At 38.3% G+C, this 18,017-nt stretch overlaps 1 long non-coding RNA gene across 1 annotated transcript; it reads right to left on the bottom strand.

The window, feature by feature from the left end:
* Positions 1-7,793: 7,793 nt before the first annotated feature.
* LOC110938383 lies at positions 7,794-10,755 on the bottom strand. Its single transcript, XR_002591348.2, has 3 exons — positions 10,652-10,755; positions 9,381-9,458; positions 7,794-7,977 (listed from the first exon to the last, which is right to left on the bottom strand). It is a non-coding gene; the product is annotated as an uncharacterized LOC110938383 (long non-coding RNA).
* Positions 10,756-18,017: the final 7,262 nt, after the last annotated feature.

Raw genomic sequence — 18,017 nt, forward strand, 5'->3', positions numbered from 1 at the left:
TAGCACACTACCTCACTTAACTAATTTGATCACTTAATTGCTTCGGTAATTTTTGACCAAAACACCTATTATGCTAACTTTCATCAAAGTTTGAATTCAATATTATACCAAGTTTCATAAATTCATCTTGTTATATAAACTATAAAACTAACAACTATAAAGCCTAAACATATAAAGAATTTAACTAGTTAAGTTTAAACGTCTAAATTGGTAAAACAACACAACTCCATACTCGATCAAACTTTTAAACATTCAAAATCTAAACATTCACATAACAATACTTTAAGTTTTAAACATCTAAATTAGCAAAACTACACAATTTCATACATGTTAAGTGATTTGTGCAATTGTGCAAACCCTGGGTGAAAGGTGAAGGACTGAAGGTCGATCAGTAAAACAACACGAATTCAGATTCGTCGTTGTTGTTGTTGCGTCGGAAAACACAGATTCTGGATTTGTCCGTCATGCTGCAGCACTGCAACGATGTTTCGTATTGTGTCGTTGTTCGTTGTGTTTTTTCTTAGTGCCCTTGTAACACCACGAAAATTCACGTCCTATAAAGTATTGACACGTGGCATAAGCTTGAACGTGTTAAAGAATACTACAGAGGGACTAAAGTTGACAAACATAGAAAGTATGTGAATTCAAGGGTTCAAAATGTCAACAAGGGATAAATATACTTTACAGTAACCCTACCTGATGCTTGTACCTTCAAACGAGTGAATCATGGATCATACGGAACTAAATATGGAAGAAAGTGAGGAATTACAAACTACAGGGGTTAAATGTGTCAACATGTTTATGTTATACCTCTGAGTGACCCTTTATCAAACCCGAGGCTTTGTAATGGTAAATTATGCTCACTGGAATGCACGATTTAAATTTCATAAAGTTTCGATATCAAATGAGAAAGTTATGATCGAATTCCTACATGAGGGGTTGAAAGCGTCAACGTTGAAAGTTAAGACTTTTCGGGTAGTAATAAAGTAACCGAGGACTTAACAAGACGGGTAAAAGTCACGAGGCCCTTATACGTAAATAAGAAAGGCCCAAAATGCAAAGTTACCCCTCCGTAAAACCAAGAGCCAACTGCAATAATTGAAAAAGACTTGAAAAATCTTACAGCAGGTCTCAGGCGGGCCGCGTAAGATATAGCAAGGGCTTACGCGGGCCGCGTCAATAGTGCGGAGATTTGTTTTCTGTCAGTAAGATTAAGGCGGGTCGCGTAAGCCTTGTTAAGATCTTACGCGGGCCGCGTCAGACGCCCAGATGCAGAAAACGTTGGCAGCAGCACTGTTTGGTGTTTTAACCGACTTAAGCCATTATTTCTCAGCATGGGCGACCCCTAAACGACTCCTAGGCACTAGGGACACTTGTTGATGATCTGGGATCCATTGTAGGCTTAGTTGGCATGATCTTATGCATCTAAGAACACTATATAAGGCCATTGTGTGCAACCTTTGTAACCACACCTTCAATCTGCATTCCTGATCATCTCTGGAGCTCAAGAGCTTTCTCTAAGCATCTCTGGTCGTTCACTAGACTTCAGTAAGTGTGCTTAACCCTTCTTAGTTAAGTTTTTGCTTAGTTTTAGCTTAAAAGTCAAACCGTCGTAATTAATGGTTGACTTAACGATTAATCACAAATGGTCCAGTGATTAGTCGAATCAAAGGTAGTTATATGTTGGTAATTATGTGGGCATTAAACCCTTAAAAGGGCACCCTCTGATTCCCACTCTAACTAGTTCAAATGTCGGGTTAAAGTTGCTTAGAAAAAGTCAACAGAATGCTAATTTTCGATTTAACGCATAATTAACAATATAGATGGCATGTAACCTATTTTATCACTCATATAACTTGATAACAAGTTTAAGAACTGGTCTAAGCTTGTTTGATCCGACCATTTTCTGTTTTGACCCGGTTCGAAATCGAAAGTCGCAAAACTTTGACTTTTGCTTTGACTTCAGTTCTGACCCGATTTAGTATGACTTAGAAATGCCTTAGGACTCCATTAGGACCAGGCTACATGATGGTATAACCCTCTGTGGCTGGTTCGTTGTTTGTCTGAGTCATTTGCATCTTTCCGTTAAATGCTTAAATGTTGACCATAATGCCCTTTTGACCTTAAAATGAGAATTTTGGATATGTGAAAGGTCAATAACCTTAGTTACTGATTTCGAAACATGTCCCTAAAATTTCACGTCAATCTGAGGTCTAGAATAGGAGTTATGCTAAATAGCGCAATTAAGAAAACTTTTGTAATTAAACGTCGCACTTAGCATAAAGCCTATCTAAACCCAAATTTCGACACCAAACATTTTACACACTGATGTAATATAATATTTTGGGATTTTTAAAGATTTTTAATTATTTTAACCTGCTCATAACCTACGGTTATGACCTGGATTCGGTAAATACCGAATATACCCTTTTCGGACATAAAATGAGTTCTACATAGTATTTTGACGCCAAACCAATTGCTACTGATTTAAATAATAAATAAAGTATTTTGAACTATATAACCTGATCAGAAAACTCAGATTTCCTGTATAACCCGAAAATCGCTTAAAACGACTTTATACGCGTATTAAACGCATAGTTTGGGTTTAAAACCATTTTTGTCATAAAGACTTATTACCTACTGATGTAACTTGTTAAAATGAGTTATTTTACTGATTTATTCAGACCCGAATCACAGGAGTGAAATTAATCACTTTTATAATCTTTAAAATGACAAAATACCCCTACGGGGCGTATTATGGGATTAAACTCGTTATGGGCATAATGGAAGGTATCCTACTGATATCACAACATATTTAGAGCATATTGACTTAGGAAATCTGTATAAGACTCTTACGGTTACCCGGTACGCCATTTACGTGTTCGGTTCGGTTTATGTAACTAGTTTACATAAATTAGCCGGAACGGGTCAAACCTTGTCGTTTTTATCTCAAAATCCAGAATGTGGTTGGATTACCCATATTATACAAGTCTTCAGACTTGTCGGGTCTAAATCACATTCCATTCCGGTCGTCGCTTAATCTCGCGTTCGAACCGTATCTTTCGTTAAAACCAACCGGTCTAAGTTTAGGCTTAATTAAAGACCCGTTAGGATTCTAATAGGTTATTATAAATCTTTGTTCCAGAATAGGAGACCCGGTAAAAGCTACCCGCACTTGCTAATTGTGAATTGATACTTGCAAAGGTAAATACTTTTAACTTATTTCCCTATACGGGCTTGGGATACGGTATATAAAATACTGCTTGGTCCAGCATTGAATCTTTAATCTATTAGTGGTTAAATCATTGATATGCTCTGTTTTGAAATGTTTTGTTTGCTTAAAGCCTTTGGGGGGTTAATGACCATGCCCCGGATATCCTTAGCATCATCTTACGAGATGGCCATGACCTGAGCACGGGGTGTAGGCGTACACCCGTCGGTGCATAAATGAGTAAATATTGTGGTGTGTCTATTGATCTTTAACCCGAACTACGGATCGGGCTACTGAACGCATAAGAAACATGTAATTCTTTTACAAGTATTATATTAAAATAATTATCCCAAGTTATGAAAGTTTGTGCCACGTGTATTCAAATCAATTTTATTAAACCTTTTTCAAAAGTGTCGGTTGAATGTATTTACCAGTGTAAACTGACGTATTTTCCCAAAAAGGTTAAGTGCAGGTACTAAGCGAACTAGGCTGGCTTTCTCCTAGCATCCTCAATAAGTCCCGCAAGCTTGGATGTCAAACTGTTGAACATGTTTCCTATTTATTTTGGATCCCATGTGGATTAATTTCGACTGTTGTGATACTTGATATTACAATTTATTAAAGTTGAAATATATCTATCTTTTGCTTCCGCTGTGCATTTAAATATTGTGTTGTTTGACTGTAATGTTACCAACTACGTCATGATACTCCCCCCACCGGGCCCACCGGTGAAACGTGTGAATATCGGGGTGTGACAGGTTGGTATCAGAGCCAACGTTGAGTGAATTAAACACTATCCTTATGTGTTTAATCTCAATGACACAATTGCACATACTCGAGTCTAGACGAGAACTTAGGACGAATTCGGATTGTTGCATTAGTTTGTCCTTTATTGTTTGTTGTTGATTTAAAATTGCTTAAGCAGGAAATATGCCACCGGCAATCAGAAGAGGAGGAAGAGGCAAAGGGCCAATCACTACCCACAACGATCACGAGGCCGGGCCTTCACACATGCGAGCTCCCGCCAGCACAATGAGTGCCGATCCTCAGAGAAATAGAAGGAACCTTTTTGAGCCCGCTAGACGGTCTATCTCGCACAGTTCAACACCTTCTTACCGTCACTCTTTTGGCCCGAACTCGGAAAACGAGCCCGATAACCTTCAACCTTCATTCATACCTCTCCAACGTTCCGTTCCGTTCCGTTCCGTTTCGTACCGTTCTTTTGGCGACCCTACTCCTGTCTTTCAGGGCCGATTCAACCCGGCAAACTTTATCCAAGAACCAGTAGGTTTTAACCCTCTAGGACCAGAGGACCATTTCTCCGAAGACAATGCGATGGACATGGACGAGGACACGGATCCCGTCGAACCTGCAAGAGGTACCCCCAACCATCCAATCGAAATCTCTGATGGATCATCCTTACATGGAACACCCTATCAGGGTCCAGACAGTTATCAAGCAAGGTTCAACCAGTGTGAGTGGTACTTTACACCCTCTCACCATTTATCGCCTCATGAGCAACAACAACAGCAGCAGCAGCAGGATCCCTCCGAGGATTCGCGTTTCGTGGCAGTCACGCCACCGTCTCCACCGCCACCAGTTCATCAAGCACCTCCAGATCCTCCGAGGCGTAGGAGAACAGGCGTGCGGATATCCGCACGAAGAGGGGATTTTCACTTTAGCACCCCACGACACTCCAGTGGTAGCCATTATCCACCACTGCCTGAAGACCCACAAATGGGTGGACCTTCTAACCCAGCTGCAGAGGTGAATTCTGCACCAGTTGCACAACCTCCTCCACCATTTGGTTATGATAACCCGATACCTACATACGCCGGTTCCACAGCGTACAACCCGTTTGAGCAGCCAGCTCACACTCACTACAACTATATTGGTGTCGACCCATACATAGAAGCGGCGGCAAACTACCACGCCCTTCACCCTGAGGTACCTTATGAAACACCTTGGGGAATGGATACTCAACTCATGGGTATCCAGTACCTGCTAGACCTCCGGCTCAGCACCTATCGCAACAGCCATGTTTTTTCCCACCGGAGCAGGAAGAAATCCTCCACCGTTTAAACAGGGTAGAACGAGATTTTGAAGAAGAACGTAAGAACAACCGTGGATTCCTCAAAGGTTTGGCAAACCTGTTGAAAGGAAAGAAGAAAAGGGATCATTAGTCTCTATATGTACTATTGTATTCCCTATTTCAATCAAGTCCTTGCGTGGACATTTATGTGTGTATTTAGTCCCTGCGTGGACTTGTCTTTTAGTCCCTGCGTGGACTTATCTTTCAGTCCCTGTGTGGACTTGTCTTGCAGTCCCTGCGTGGACTTACCTTTTCAGTCCCTGCGAGGACACCTATCCTAGTATTTAGTCCCTGCGAGGACTTGTTTTCTAGTTTAACCTCTGCATAGGTAATTCGTCTATTTAAAAATCCCGTTTAGGGCAGTGTGTAATCCTTTTTATGTTTAATGGAATGTTAAGTTTATGAAATTCATTTTTGTCCTTATGTACATAAATATATGAAATAAATAAATCAAAAATCATTCCTTTTAAAATTGATCTGCCTATTCAAATATTAATAAAGAATCTTAAAGGTATAACCTAGCCTTCGTGTCATTATAAGACCTGGCCAAGATGGTAAGACCTGGTTAAAAGATTCAAAAATTTCTGTAAACATGTTAACACTCCTGGCAGACGTGATCCGTTAAAATCACACGCGTCATTCTTATACAAGGATCCTCCAAGGGATTCCTAACCCTAACTTAATGATCTATAAATCATGGGTTTAAATCATCAAGTAAGATGATCACATAACAATCATCCATTAGTGATGTAGTGCCTTCGGGCCATATTCATTGTCAAATAAGGAAAAAGACAGTAGTAGTCTATGACTCCCTGTCAAGAAAAGGTAAGAGAACTATGTTCAATCCTCCATGCCTTGATTCTCTGAAATCATGGCTTATAAATTAAAACGTCCCTGTGACTAGGCTTTTGTGCCACTAACAATATTGTTCATAATTAGGATAAGTTATATTAAGATCCTAAATAAATGTGAGTAACAAATTAACCAAATATGGCCTATGTTTACCATGGTTAATGAATTGCCAAAAAGGGCAATTCCATAATAAACTCCCAAATAAATTTTTGTCATTTTCTTATGTAGCAGTTCAAGATAAAATGGCTGACTCGGATGAGATTATAGTCGCCCAAGGGAGAACACTGATAACACCCGAATTAATATAACGGGTGCTGAACTGAAAGCGTTAGTAGACAACGCTGTGACAACGGCCTTAGAACGGCAGTATGAGGAATATAGCGGGACTCGAAGTAGGACGCTATCCGCACCGCATTCTAAGCCCAAGACTCATTCCGAGGCACATAGCAAGCCTCCTTCCAAGAAGGAAGAACCAAAGAAAGATGATGACAATCGTCACTCTACAAACCATCATAGTGTCCCGTCTCAAAAAATGTCGTGCTGAATCAAGGACCCCGTGATAAGGGTTGCTCCTACAAATACTTTGTTTCATGCAAACCCCAGGATTTTACGGGGGAGAAAGGAGCAATAGACTGCGTGACATGGTTGGATGAGATGGACACAGTGGTTGATATCAGCGGGTGCGCTGAGAAGGATGTAGTGAAATTTGTGTCTCAATCGTTTAAGGGTGAGGCCTTAGCCTGGTGGAGATCATTGATTCAGGCAACTGGAAAGAATCCACTGTATAGTATGTCATGGGAATAATTTGTTGCCCTCATTCGAGAGAACTACTGCCCTCAGCATGAGGTTGAGAAGATTGAGTCGGATTTTCTGTCGTTAGTGATGAAGAATTTGGATTGCCAAGCTTACCTTACGAGCTTTAACACGATGTCAATGTTGGTTCCCTATCTGGTGACCCCGGAACCCAAAAGGATAGCTCGTTTCATAGGGGGCTTAGCTCCGGAGATTAAGGCAAGTGTAAAAGCCTCTCGGCCAGCTACATTCAGGTCAGTAGCTGATATATCCCTATCCCTCACACTGGACGCGGTCAGGCAGAGATCGCTGAGGAACAAGGATGCCGAGAAGAGGAAGCATGATGATGATGACAACTCGCGTCGATCAAATAAAAAGCACCGAGGAAACAATGACCACAGGAAGGGGTTTAGTTCAAAGAAAGATGGGCATCAGTCTGGAGATAAGCCCAAGTGTAAGACTTGCCAGAAATACCATTTTGGGAAATGCAGACTTGATTCCAGATCCCAATCTCAGACAAGGCCTTGTGGGATTTGCAAATCCACGAAGCATAAAACCCTCGAGTGCAAGAAACTGAAGGACGCGACATGTTACAGTTGCAACGAGAAGGGGCACATTAAAACAAATTGCCCAAAGTATGCAAAGAAAGCGGATGAAGGAAAGAAGACTAATGCTAGGGTCTTCAGAATGGATGCAAAGGAAGCTGTGCAGGACGATAACGTGATCACAGGTACCTTTCTTATAAATGATGTCTATGCACGAGTACTGTAAGACCCTAACACATTTAACCTTAAAACGACGCAGCAGAATTACGAGCCTTAAAATTTATTTCTTTGGTAATGACATTACTTACATGACGGTTCAAGTTACAAATTGTCAAACGTTTCATAAAAAGTAATCGCAACATTCGTACTCAATTTTAAAACTTCAAGGCAATACATAACCTAACTATGTGACCGCACTTTCCGTACAATCCTTGCTCTTGACTTGATCGCTACTCCTCTTGATGATAATCTGTGATTCGTACAACCTGCACCCACCACATACATTCGCAACATTAGCATACATCATATACAAACAAGGTTCATAATCATGTAGTCTCGTTACGTTCTATCCATGTATACTTTCCATCCGTATTCTTTCTAGATTTAATCGTTCCATCTGGATGTCTAATCCTTGATAAGACATCAATAATGTACCTGCATTACATTTCATTCTCAAGGCACACGGTTAATAACGTCAATACTTAAATGTATTGAAACCATGTATACAATACGTACATATCTACGAACATACATACATACACGAAATACATACCTGCCTACATACATACCAACTCACATATATACATTCCTAGACGCGTTTGCCTATGGATTCCCTTTACTAATCAAGTAAGTAATTCCATACTTATACTTACAAATACCTCTATACTTATTTCGTTCCGTTTTAAGCTTGCGTACATGCTCATTGCATCTCATAAACACTCTATAACAAACAAGCAAAACAGGAAAATCGGATAAGGAGGGGCCGTCGGGTGAAGGGGTACCGTCGCCGACGCCACAAGGGGCCGTCGCCGACGGTCTCTGCATTGTGCATAAGTTAAAAGGTGTTCTGTTGAACTCCTCTTATGTTAAGATGTGTTTCTTTTGCACTCCTCTTAAGTTAAGAGGTGTTTCTTTTGCACTCCTCTTAAGTTAAGAGGTGTTTCTTTTGCACTCCTCTTAAGTTAAGAGGTGTTTCTTGCTGCAGATTCGTTTCGTCGTCCGAAAACGCTAAAACTTGCGTAACTTTTAAACCGTTTACCCGTTTAACCTCCCGTTTCTTCCTACATGCTTGTAAATTCACATTCTATGACATGGACTTGGAATCACATATCCGATTTAAGGAAATTCCTATCTTACGCGCTTTCGGCTTATTAGTCATTTTCTATTTATTTGACCCGTTCATGTTTTCATCAAACCACTCATTTGTTCTAACCCGAATCATACACGAACATTATAGCCATAATATTTTTACCTTATCCGGAGTTCCGCACTTGGGGTTTACGCACCCAACACCCGATATTCATTAAACTCATACGTTTCATTCAAATCTACGAACCTAACTTTGTTACTAAAATTTCCACTTACATAGTTGTTTATCTATTAAAACAAACTCACATCTGATTCTGTTGACTATTAAACCGCATCTCCGATTCCCGGATTACGTACTTATAAGCAATTCTACCCATTAACCGGTTATAGTACCGGGGTAGCCATTTCTTATGCAACATTTCAATATAATCATAAGACCTTATTTTGACCCATTGGTCTACTTAGCGAAATTCACTGATTTCATACAATCTAATCCACATTTAACTTTAAACATCATGTTTTATTAGTTAAAACGCTACATTACTTAAACAACTAAGAAGTGATTACGGAAATCACTTACCTTTTTGCATCCGTTCCCTTGCCTCCTTTTGACCCGTTTGCCTTTCTTGCTTGAGTCCATTTCCACATGATCCCTATGCTTTCACATCACACAATCACATTCTTGTTAGTATGCATGATTGTACGCTTAAATGATCATGTCAAATGCATGGTTCACGTTTAACTTTCATTAGTCAAGTCTAACAAACATAAGACATATACCCAAAATCACATCTCTTCCAACTCATACAATTCCTTACATAATTGCATATAACACACATTGTTATACATGCACCATATGACTTTATTGCTTTGAAATTTGACAAGAGTCTAGCCATACTACTTATGCAAGGTTTGACTTCCAAAAGTCAACGACCCATCTTATGGACTTTCGACTTAACCTCATATATCCGTGTCATCACCTTAAGCTATAACAATGGCATTATATACACTTCATATTCATGATGTGATATGCTTACAACCACATGATCAATCCATTACATACACACCCATACATAATATCAACACTACATATACTAAAGCTTTCGGGATCCCATAATAGACGGCCATATTTGGGGTACACAACCAACATGATTTTACCATCCTTACTTGCTATACATTAACGCCAATTCCATTTCGTAATCTCAACTAAACCGTCGACTAAACACATAGTGTGTACCATACAATGTGAGTGAACAATGAAAGATACTAGTGCACATTTCTACCCAAGCAAGACATCAATAAAACCTCCACATGGATTCAATCTTACACATGTTCCTTGTATAAGTTTACTAACAATTTAATCATTTACACATTGTATGTATGTTCATCCACTACTTGCATACATTTTCATATAATATCGTCGTTTAGTCATTTCATCAAACACTTGGCGTGCGTACCACTATCTAAGCATAATGTACAACTATTTCATGCATAAATCTTCTACATTCATACATAGTTCATCAATTCCTTCTACTCACCATCATATAGTATTTACAATTAAACATTCAACATATTATCATCACATTTTATTCAATTCATCAAACCATAATTCGTTATACACCATAATTCATCAATCTTTCAACAAGAATTTGACATAGATGGTGATTAAGTCATCATCATCACCATGACTAATGGGTTTTTACTTCTAAACATCAAATTAACACAAACTATACATAACCTATGTTTTACTTGATGATTCTAACCCTTATACATCATCAATTTCATACTAATTCACGGATTAAAACGTAACCCACTTCCTACATGATCACCGATCTTAGTTTTGAGACATACCTTATGACCCCCTTGTGTTGGTGATCACTAATTCACGTTCGGTTGTGAATTTGAGCTTTGATTCACCCTTCAATTTGATGAATATTGTTAAGTTAGGGTTTGGCTCCCTTGGGGAGCTCTGGAACGATCCAGAACACACACACACGAAATGTGTGTGGTGTGTGTTGATATTTTCTTTTTATTTAGTAACCAAGTTTCATCCCATCCATTTTAACCCCTCAAGTTTACTTCCAACACATTTTTGGCACTACTTTTCTCTTTTAATAGTTTTTACCATGCACTTAACTAGGTTAAATAGCCTAGTTATTTATTTCATAATATAACGCATAAGGACATATTTCGAATATATGACATTTGGATTTTGGGGCGTTACAAGTCTACCCACCTTAAATGAGGGTTCGTCCCCGAAACCTTTCTTATCTTTATTAATCACTAACTTTCTCTCCTTTACGTTCCCTCGACACGACCGCTAGCCCATCACAATGACTTTCCTTCGTTTTCAAGAACCCATCCGAGAGTTCTTATTAATGTCACTTTCACTAAATAGTGTTAGCTTCTAACGCACTTCATAGCTAATGGTCCATTCATCATTCTAATACTCTTATATCATGTGCAATATTTCATTTTGTTTACTTGAATCAATTCCAATATCCTGTTAATAATGGGTCAATATACATGCTTCTTCAACCTGTAGTTATACATACATTCATATGATCCGTTCATGACGGATCTAATACCTTCATCTCATTTCTTAAAATTGCATTCTCTTCATGTACTGTATAATATTTAACTATTGTTTTGTTACCATAACAAAACTACTATTTCATCGTCACAGCTACGTGCCCAGCTCTAATTTGACATCATTCTACGTTTTCTACAATTACCTATACCTTGCATACCTTTACATTGCCTTCAAATCATTTCATGCATTTCATTTTAGCTTCATGCATTACATAATTTATATAAATAAATGTGTTGTGCAATTTCATTGTACAAAGTTCATTAGATACTCAAAATTTCCTCCTCAAACTTTTGAAATTTTCTTTTTAATGACATACTTTCTTTTTACATCAATTGTTAAAAATGTTAACATTCCATACCATACATATCCTATCAGTCATTTCGTAGGTCTTTCTCAACCTACTAATTCACACCTATCCAACATGAATTACACATTTTACTAACCTCGATTTCTTTGCATAATTCAAGGGTCCGTAAACCAGATCTATCCGCCTCTTCGTGAGTACTAGCCGTACTAGGCTATGTTCCCTTCATCCTTGTAATGGGCTTCCACTCGTGCGCATTCTTTCACCAATTCGATTGGTTTCATCACATTCATAGTTCTACCAGTAATATCTACAAAATCGGCGGTTAGCAGCTTTCATTCAAACATTCATTACTTCATTTCGGTATTCTTGCCAAAACTCACCTTTCCCAATCATACTTAGATTGTTGTCCGGGTTATAGCCCGTCATTCATTACAACTCCTAAGAGTCGATTACTAACACACCTAACACATATCATGTTCAAAATTTCTTTCTTTCATCAAAATTTGGTTTGCGTGCTAAACATTATGCTCACCTATAAGTATAAAACTTAACAAATCAAAACATTAAATATATCGGGTTTGAATGGCGATTACCCCTTGACCCGCATGACTTGTTCGTCTCTTTAATCCTTCTTACATAAAAACACATTCGCTTATATATATACATATATATATACACACATTTATTCACACATATCTATATATACCAGTTTAAGGCATAGCTTGGATAATATTTGCTTTTTTAAAGAATATTTACTTGCTTAGTCTGTATTTACTTATATATTCGAATCTTCCCATTCTTATCATTCATTATGTTTCGAACCCGCCACGCGGTTCCTAACCTATGATTCATGCTTTCATTTCTTTCATGTTTCGAATCCGTCTCGTAGATTCTAACATATCATTCATGCTTTCAATTCTTTAATGTTTCGAATCCGTCTCGTAGATTCTAACATATCATTCATGCTTTCAATTCTTTCATGTTCCGAATCCGTCTCGCGGATTCTAACATTTCATTCGTACTTTCATTCCTGAAAGTCTTACATTTCTTTTCACCCTCACGTCCACCTACTACCTAATTCTAACGGACATACCTGTAGCAATTATCACGGTCTCACGAACGTCATATGCTTCTTGTGCACTGGCCAGGTGCACAATCCACATACTAGTTTCGTGTCTTCGTGTAATTGTCACCTTATGTCCGAAGAATTAGGTTTCGGCACGTGTAACATTTCCAAAACTTCATTACCATTCTTATCATTATTTTCCATTTTAAAATTTTCCTTTCATTGATAGGTTTTACCATTACATGTACTTACATATATTAAATATACGTACCTGGGTCAATATGTCATATTATATACCCTGGGTGTCGGTGCTAGACCGCATCCACAAATCATTCTTTCCAAGCAACCATGCTTACCTTACACATAACATATTGTTAGTTATCTTCCAATACATACTTAAGCACATACTTACCTTGGCTTCTACCCTTAGATCTTGATCGAGTCTTGGATTGTACGGGTTCCTTGTCACAAGAGCACACAGGTTTGAGTTCAAGTATTTGCCTCCTCATACTTGATTTCGCTCAAACCAGGGCTCTGATACCAACTTGTAAGACCCTAACACGTTTAACCTTAAAACGACGCAGCGGAATTACGAGCCTTAAAATTTATTTCTTTGGTAATGACATTACTTACATGACGGTTCAAGTTACAAATTGTCAAACGTTTCATAAAAAGTAATCGCAACATTCGTACTCAATTTTAAAACTTCAAGTCAATACATAACCTAACTATGTGACCGCACTTTCCGTACAATACTTGCTCTTGACTTGATCGCTACTCCTCTTGATGATAATCCGTGATTCGTACAACCTGCACCCACCACATACATTCGCAACATTAGCATACATCATATACAAACAAGGTTCATAATCATGTAGTCTCGTTACGTTCTATCCATGTATACTTTCCATCCGTATTCTTTCTAGATTTAATCGTTCCATCTGGGTTTCTAATCCTTGATAAGACATCAATAATGTACCTGCATTACATTTCATTCTCAAGGCACACGGTTAATAACGTCAATACTTAAATGTATTGAAACCATGTATACAATACGTACATATCTACGAACATACATACATACACGAAATACATACCTGCCTACATACATACCCACTCACATATATACATTCCTAGACGCGTTTGCCTATGGATTCCCTTTAGTAATCAAGTAAGTAATTCCATACTTATACTTACAAATACCTCTATACTTATTTCGTTCCGTTTTAAGCTTGCGTACATGCCCATTGCATCTCATAAACACTCTATAACAAACAAGCAAAACAGGAAAATCGGATAAGGAGGGGCCGTCGGGTGAAGGGGTACCGTCGCCGACGCCACAAGGGGCCGTCGCCGACGGTCTCTGCATTGTGCATAAGTTAAAAGGTGTTCTGTTGAACTCCTCTTATGTTAAGATGTGTTTCTTTTGCACTCCTCTTAAGTTAAGAGGTGTTTCTTTTGCACTCCTCTTAAGTTAAGAGGTGTTTTTTGCTGCAGATTCGTTTCGTCGTCCGAAAACGCTAAAACTTGCATAACTTTTAAACCGTTTACCCGTTTAACCTCCCGTTTCTTCCTACATGCTTGTAAATTCACATTCTATGATATGGACTTGGAATCACATATCCGATTTAAGGAAATTCCTATCTTACGCGCTTTCGGCTTATTAGTCATTTTCTATTTATTTGACCCGTTCATGTTTTCATCAAACCACTCATTTGTTCTAACCCGAATCATACACGAACATTATAGCCGTAATATTTTTACCTTATCCGGAGTTCCGCACTTGGGGTTTACGCACCCAACACCCGATATTCATTAAACTCATACGTTTCATTCAAATCTACGAACCTAACTTTGTTGCTAAAATTTCCACTTACATAGTTGTTTATCTATTAAAACAAACTCACATCCGATTCTGTTGACTATTAAACCGCATCTCCGATTCCCGGATTACGTACTTATAAGCAATTCTACCCATTAACCGGTTATAGTACCGGTGTAGCCATTACTTATGCAACATTTCAATATAATCATAAGACCTTATTTTGACCCATTGGTCTACTTAGCGAAATTCACCGATTTCATACAATCTAATCCACATTTAACTTTAAACATCATGTTTTATTAGTTAAAACGCTACATTACTTAAACAACTGAGAAGTGATTACGGAAATCACTTACCTTTTTGCGTCCGTTCCCTTGCCTCCTTTTGACCCGTTTGCCTTTCTTGCTTGAGTCCATTTCCACATGATCCCTATGCTTTCACATCACACAATCACATTCTTGTTAGTATGCATGATTGTACGCTTAAATGATCATGTCAAATGCATGGTTCACGTTTGACTTTCATTAGTCAAGTCTAACAAACATAAGACATATACCCAAAATCACATCTCTTCCAACTCATACAATTCCTTACATAATTGCATATAACACACATTGTTATACATGCACCATATGACTTTATTGCTTTGAAATTTGACAAGAGTCTAGCCATACTACTTATGCAAGGTTTGACTTCCAAAAGTCAACGACCCATCTTATGGACTTTCGACTTAACCTCATATATCCGTGTCATCACCTTAAGCTATAACAATGGCATTATATACACTTCATATTCATGATGTGATATGCTTACAACCACATGATCAATCCATTACATACACACCCATACATAATATCAACACTACATATACTAAAGCTTTCGGGATCCCATAATAGACGGCCATATTTGGGGTACACAACCAACATGATTTTACCATCCTTACTTGCTATACATTAACGCCAATTCCATTTCGTAATCTCAACTAAACCGTCGACTAAACACATAGTGTGTACCATACAATGTGAGTGAACAATGAAAGATACTAGTGCACATTTCTACCCAAACAAGACATCAATAAAACCTCCACATGGATTCAATCTTACACATGTTCCTTGTATAAGTTTACTAACAATTTAATCATTTACACATTGTATGTATGTTCATCCACTACTTGCATACATTTTCATATAATATCGTCGTTTAGTCATTTCATCAAACACTTGGCGTGCGTACCACTATCTAAGCATAATGTACAACTATTTCATGCATAAATATTCTACATTCATACATAGTTCATCAATTCCTTCTACTCACCATCATATAGTATTTACAATTAAACATTCAACATATTATCATCACATTTTATTCAATTCATCAAACCATAATTCGTTATACACCATAATTCATCAATCTTTCAACAAGAATTTGACATAGATGGTGATTAAGTCATCATCATCACCATGACTAATGGGTTTTTACTTCTAAACATCAAATTAACACAAACTATACATAACCTATGTTTTACTTGATGATTCTAACCCTTATACATCATCAATTTCATACTAATTCACGGATTAAAACGTAACCCACTTCCTACATGATCACCGATCTTAGTTTTGAGACATATCTTATGACCCCCTTGTGTTGGTGATCACTAATTCACGTTCGGTTGTGAATTTGAGCTTTGATTCACCCTTCAGTTTGATGAATATTGTTAAGTTAGGGTTTGGCTCCCTTGGGGAGCTCTGGAACGATCCAGAACACACACACACGAAATGTGTGTGGTGTGTGTTGATATTTTCTTTTTATTTAGTAACCAAGTTTCATCCCATCCATTTTAACCCCTCAAGTTTACTTCCAACACATTTTTGGCACTACTTTTCTCTTTTAATAGTTTTTACCATGCACTTAACTAGGTTAAATAGCCTAGTTATTTATTTCATAATATAACGCATAAGGACATATTTCGAATATATGACATTTGGATTTTGGGGCGTTACAAGTACTATTTGATTCAGTAGCTGATAAATCTTTTGTAGACAATAAGTTTTGCAAATTGCTGAATTTACCTGTTAAAACTTTGAGTGTGAAGTATGAGGTGGAACTAGCTGATGGCACCTTAGAAACCGCCTCAACCATATTAGAGGGATGTATTATATTCATGAAGGACCACTCTTTTCCGTTGTCCCTACTTCCTTTGAAGTTAGCCGGTTTCGACATAGTTTCAGGCATGGACTGGTTGTCTCATAACCAGGCCCAGATTGTCTGCAATAAGAAGCAAGTGGTGATCAAGTGGATCTCTGGCCAAATTCTCTAAATGTGAATTCTGGCTAAATTCTCTCTGGCCAAATTCTCTAAATGTGAATTCTGGCTTTGAGAAGTCCAATTCCTTGGATATATGGTTAGTGAGCGTGGTATTCAAGTGGATCCCGCCAAGGTGGAAGCTGTCATGAATTGGCAAGAACCGAAGACACTCACAGAAATTCGCAGCTTCTTGGGATTGGCAGGATATTATAGACGCTTTATTGAAAAATTTTCAAGGATTGCTGCACCCCTAACTTCTTTGACTAGAAAGAATATCAAGTTTAACTGGGGCCTAAGCAGCAAGAAGCTTTTGATATCCTTAAGCAGAAGCTAAGCTTTTGATATCCTTAAGCAGAAGCTAAGAAATGCACATGTGTTGACATTGCCTGATGGAATAGAAGAGTTTGTGGTATATTGTGATGCATCACACACCGGGATGGGATGTTTGCTTATACAGAAGGGCAAGGTTATTGCCTATGCTTCTCGACAGTTAAAGGTGCATGAAAAGAATTACACCACCCATGACTTGGAGTTGGGTGCCGTTGTATTTGCACTGAAGCTATGGAGGCACTATTTATATGGCATCAAATGTGTGATCTATTCTGATCACAAGAGCCTCCAGCATCTGTTTAACCAAAAGGATTTGAACATGAGGCAGCGACGATGGATGGAGACTTTAAATGATTATGATTGTGAGATAAGATACCATCCTGGCAAAGCGAACGTAGTCGCCGATGCCTTGAGTCGAAAGGAAAGAGTGAAGCCTATTAGAATCAATGCCAAGAGCATTGAGATAAAGAACAGTTTGAATGAAAGGTTGTTAGCTGCACAGAAGGAAGCTGTGCTAGAAGCTAACTATCCTAATGAAAAGCTAGGAGTAACTGAAGAACAGTTATCCTACGGAAAGGACGGAATTCTAAGGTTAAATGGACGAATATGGGTTCCAGTTTATGGAGGACTACGAGATGTTATCCTCCAGGAAGCCCACAGTTCCAAATACTCCGTTCATCCTGGAGCTGACAAGATGTACCAGGATTTGAAGGTAAACTTTTGGTGGATAGGCTTGAAGAAGTCCATAGCTACCTATGTAGCTAAATGTTTGACTTGTGCGCAAGTCAAAGC

This window comes from Helianthus annuus, unplaced genomic scaffold, assembly GCF_002127325.2.
Source record: "Helianthus annuus cultivar XRQ/B unplaced genomic scaffold, HanXRQr2.0-SUNRISE HanXRQChr00c102, whole genome shotgun sequence".
Lineage (NCBI taxonomy): Eukaryota > Viridiplantae > Streptophyta > Magnoliopsida > Asterales > Asteraceae > Helianthus > Helianthus annuus.